Here is a 5,580-nt window from a genome sequence, read left to right on the forward strand (position 1 = left end):
CTGGGGCTTTGTGGTATCCGCATAAGCTGATTCAAGGTAGGGATATGGCCACTGCCAGGGATGCTGCCTAGGAGAGAGCAGAGAGGCAGAGGAGAGAAAGGGCTTCCGACTCCAGTGGCTTCTCGCCCTAGTCTCCTGTCAGTGTCTTCCACTGTCTAACCCAGTGTTTCTCAACCTTTCCATCATTATCACCCACCACCTCTTCCCCACCGCAGCAAGACTTTATAGACATTTTGTTCCTAGTTGCCTCTACCCTGTACAGTTTTCATATCTTAAATATACATCTGTTTAGGTACTGTATGTATAAATGAGCTTTGAAAGTGAAAGTGAAACTTGCTCAGTCATGTCCAACTCTGCGACCCCATGGACTACACAGTCCATGGAATTCTCCAGGCCAGAGAACTGAAGTGGGTAGCCTTTCTCTTCTCCAGGGGATCTTCCCAACCCAGGGATAGAACCCAGGTCTCCCGCATTGCAGGCAGATTCTTTATCAGCTGCACCACAAGGGAAGCCCTGGAATACTGGAGTGGGTAGCCCATCCCTTCTCCAGGGGATCTTCCTGACCCAGGAATCGAACTGGGGCCTACTGAATTGCAGGTGTATTCTTTCCCAACTGAGCCATGAGCTTTACACTAAAAGAATAAAATTTTTTCACCTGACTGCCCATGTCCTGGAAGCTGAGGATATGGGGGAGCTTGAGGGTGGAAGACAAGGATGGTCTCATTGTTCAATAAGTAGATTTTCACTCACTGCTTCTGTTTTCAATTGTACATGGTTCTTCAACTCTGCCTGCTGTACCCGAGGCCAGGGCACTTCTCTATTTAACTCAATTTCTTAATCTATCTTAATTTATGATATGATTTATGATCAAAACAGAGTTCTCACCTGTGAGAGCTCACAGACTAGTGTGAGGAATGGACACACAAAGAGGCAACACATATTTATCAAACTTTAACTCCATTTTGAGGCACTGGGTTGGCACTGTATAAATAGAGAGAAAAAGCCAGTACCTGCCCTCAAGAAGGTCACTGTCTAGAGAAAAAGGAAGACCAAGAGACAGGTGGTTACTATCTAGCAGGCCCAGGGCAGGACTGAGCTAATTGCAGGGTGGGGTCCTGTGGGAACACAGGGAATGGGCAGCCAGACTGGGAGAGGTGGTCAAGAGGAAATGTGTCTGAACTTAGCCTTGGTGGAGGACATTCACCAGATGGAGGGGAGCTGGGCAGGTGGGGACAGGGTGATGCTAGTGGGAGGTGGAAGGATCTTCTAGAAAAGGAAGGAGCATGTGCAGAATCAGAGTGACCTGTTACCAGATTCACACTCTAGGCCAACACCACCCTGTACCTTGAGGTTTTGGAGAAATATGTCTTGGATGGATGAATGATCAAATACAGATTTGATTTGATTTGATGATTTGAAGGCTGACAGCCCTCCTCCGCCACCGCCTGCTTCCTGCCACCAGCAAGTGTTCACTGCTCCTTGAGTTCTGCATTTGATGTTGTTGGGGTGGGCTGCATGTGAGCTCAACTGATCCAGGGAGACATAGGGGTTGCCCAATCCCAGTCAAATCTAGGGCAGGAAGGGCTTGACCAAACTTCTTCAGCTGAACATTAATGTTAATTGATATTTGAATGTTGGATGAAAAATTCCTGCAAAAACAGTCCTAGGTGTGTCATGAATACAGAGGGGGGGTGGGGGGAGGGTGGTGCTGTGCGTGGGTTGTTGCCTAGCTGTTACTTTTGACTGGTGTTAGGCCCAGGAGGGGGCAGGAGTATAGGTCACAAGTTGTTCACTCACTCAGTCGTGTCTGACTCTTTGAGACCCCGTGAACTGTAGCACACCAGGCTTTCCTGTCCTTCACTATCTCCGGGAGCTTGGCCTCTTACTATGCCCCTATTCTGACTTCCCCTGCACCTTGACTCAGGACTGGCTTGCCTGTTTCCTGAGGGACTTTCTTCTCTCTGCTTCCCTCCCTATTCCCAACTCATGTAATCACAGCTGCACCATGTAGTAAGCCCAGCAGGTGAAAAGCTTGGCCTTAACAGAGGTGAGCTGACCACACCAGGCCACTCAGCTGGTGAAAGGGAGAGCTGGGTTTCAAGCCTTGGCCTTTTGCTTCCCAGAGTCTCTTCTCTTAGTAACTACCCTGTACCTCTCTCTTTCAAACACCGATTGAGTGCCTGTCATGCCCTGGGCTAGCCATGGCTGTCGTCTTAGTAATGATTTCATTTGTTTCTTTGTTTGCTTGCTGGGGCCTCTTTGCCTTGTTCACTGTCATGTCCCCAGGGCCTAGCTTGGTTCCTGGCCCAAAAAACACCTCTGGTAAACCTTGGCTGAAACCCTAGCACCATGAGGCCAAGGGTTTTTGCCTGTTTTGTTTTCTTGCTGTATCCTTCAGGCCTGTGCCTGACCCATAATAAACATTTGTTGACTAAACTAAGGAATTGAAGGAACAAATGCTGGAATTTGGAGGATACAAAGATGCATAAGCTTAGTCTTTGCCTGGGGAACCTCACCACTGAATGGGGGAGACAGGCATTAGCAGCCCACAAGTCTGAGATTTGTGACCATCAGGCTGCATGTTGTCAGCATTAAGAAGTATATTGATGCTTTTCCAGGGGCTTGGAATGTGGCAGGTGACAAGGCAGACAAAGACTCTGCCTTCTGAGAGCTTATATTCTACTGGAATCATGTGATTTTCACATTTTGAGTGGTGGCTTGTGGTGGGACCAGCATCCCTGCCCATGACAGCACCCAGGCCACCAGCAGGTGATTGGGCAGAGGCCTGCTGTGGGCTCCTGGGGACAGGGGCTTTGCTTCCACAGGTGGAAGGCAACACACTTGTCCAGCTGCAAAGGTGAGAGACTCACACTCTGGAAGACATGTGGGCACTCACAGTCCCCAACAGGCAGAACAGATAAGAAGTGACCAGGGTTAGGACGCACTGGCAAATGGAGGGGGGCCCCCAACACAGCACGTGGGCTTGGCAGCAGGCCCTGGATTTGAGACACCTTCTTCCTTGGTGACCTTGGCTCCACATCTCTGAGCCTCAGCTTCTTCATCTAAAAATGTGGGGGCCACAGTACCTCTTGGGCTATGGGGCAGGTTAATCACAGTAAGGGGTCAAGTCCTTGACATGGGGCAGCACAGGGAGTGTTTGCTTGGGTTCAGAAGTTAGGGATCAAGGTGGATCATCTTCATGGCTGCTGCAGGAAGGTGTGTTCTCTGCTAGAACAGGGCCAGGGAGCTAATGGATACAAGACTGGCAATCAGTCTCACCACCTGCACCGTTCATCACAAATTTACTCTTTCTTACTATGTATATATTTACATGTGGCACTTTAACTATTGGGGCTTCCAGGTGGCTCAGAGGTTAAGAATCTGCCTACAATGCAGGAGATGTAAGAAACTCGAGTTCCATCCCTTGGTTGGGAAAACCCCCTGGAGGAGGGCACAGCAACCCACTCTACTATTCTTGCCTGGAGAATCCCATGGACAGAGGAACCTGGCAGGCTATAGTCCATAGAGTTGCTAAGAGTTGGACATGAGAGAAGCAACTTAGTATGTATGCATGCATGCACTTTTACTATTAAATTCCAGATTAATCAGAAAATTACTGATTAAGTAAGCATTTAACAATCTATTCAATTTTAGCCTTGACTTTTCTAGGAAGCCTTGTCATAACACAGTGTTAGGTAGGTCAGTGCTCATGTACAGGGAGATTTTGATTTAATCAGGGTCCCCAACCTCTAGGATTTAATGCCTGATGATTTGAGGTGGGGCAGATTGATTATATTCTTTGCAGCCAAAGATGGAGAAGCTCTATACAGTCAGCAAAAAAAAGACCAGGAGCTGACTGTGGCTCAGACCATGAACTCCTTATTGCCAAATTCAGACTGAAATTGAAGAAAGTAGGGAAAACCACTAGACCATTCAGGTATGACCTAAATCAAATCCTTTATAATTATACAGTGGAAGTGAGAAATAGATTTAAGGGCCTAGATCTGATAGATAGAGTGCCTGAAGAACTATGGAATGAAGTTCGTGACATTGTACAGGAGACAGGGATCAAGACCATTCCCATAGAAAAGAAATGCAAAAAAGCAAAATGGCTGTCTAGGGAGGCCTTACAAATAGCTGTGAAAAGAAGAGAAGTGAAAAGCAAAAGAGAAAAGGAAAGATATAAACATCTGAATGCAGAGTTCCAAAGAATAGCAAGAAGAGATAAGAAAGCCTTCTTCAGCGATCAATGCAAAGAAATAGAGGAAAACAACAGAATGGGAAAGACTAGAGATCTCTTCAAGAAAATTAGAGATACCAAAGGAACATTTCATGCAAAGATGAGCTTGATAAAGGACAGAAATGGTATGGACCTAAAAGAAGCAGAAGATATTAAGAAGAGATGGCAAGAATACACAGAAGAACTGTACAAAAAAGATCTTCATGACCCAGATAATCACGATGGTGTGATCACTGACCTAGAGCCAGACATCTTGGAATGTGAAGTCAAGTGGGCCTCAGAAAGCATCACTACGAACAAAGCTATTGGAGGTGATGGAATCCCAGTTGAGCTATTCCAAATCCTGAAAGCTGATGCTGTGAAAGTGCTGCACTCAATATGCCAGCAAATTTGGAAAACTCAGCAGTGGCCACAGGACTGGAAAAGGTCAGTTTTCATTCCAATCCCAAAGAAAGGCAATGCCAAAGAATGCTCAAACTACCACACAATTGCACTCATCTCACACGCTAGTAAAGTAATGCTCAAAATTCTCCAAGCCAGGCTTCAGCAATATGTGAACAGGAACTTCCTGATGTTCAAGCTTGTTTTAGAAAAGGCAGAGGAACCAGAGATCAAATTGTCAACATCCACTGGATCATAGAAAAAGCAAGAGAGTTCCAGGAAAACATCTATTTCTGCTTTATTGACTATGCCAAAGCCTTTGACTGTGTGGATCACAATAAACTATGGAAAATTCTGAAAGAGATGGGAATACCAGACCACCAGATCTGCCTCTTGAGAAATCTGTATGCAGGTCATGAAGCAACAGTTAGAACTGGACATGGAACAACAGACTGGTTCCAAATAGGAAAAGGAGTTCGTCAAGGCTGTATATTGTCACCCTGTTTATTTAACTTCTATGCAGAGTACATCATGAGAAACGCTGGACTGGAAGAAACACAAGCTGGAATCAAGATTGCCTGGAGAAATATCAATAACCTCAGATATGCAGATGACACCACCCTTATGGCAGAAAGTGAAGAGGAACTCAAAAGCCTCTTGGTGAAAGTGAAAGTAGAGAGTGAAAAAGTTGGCTTAAAGCTCAACATTCAGAAAATGAAGATCATGGCATCCGGTCCCACCACTTCATGGGAAATAGATGGGGAAACAGTGGAAACAGTGTCAGACTTTTATTTTTCTGGGCTCCAAAATCACTGCAGATGGTGACTGCAGCCATGAAATTAAAAGATGCTTACTCCTTGGAAGGAAAGTTATGACCAACCTAGATAGCATATTCAAAGCAGAGACATTACTTTGCCAACAAAGGTCCGTCTAGTCAAGGCTATGGTTTTCCCTGTGGT

Source organism: Bos indicus, chromosome 6 (genome assembly GCF_029378745.1).
Source record: "Bos indicus isolate NIAB-ARS_2022 breed Sahiwal x Tharparkar chromosome 6, NIAB-ARS_B.indTharparkar_mat_pri_1.0, whole genome shotgun sequence".
NCBI lineage: Eukaryota > Metazoa > Chordata > Mammalia > Artiodactyla > Bovidae > Bos > Bos indicus.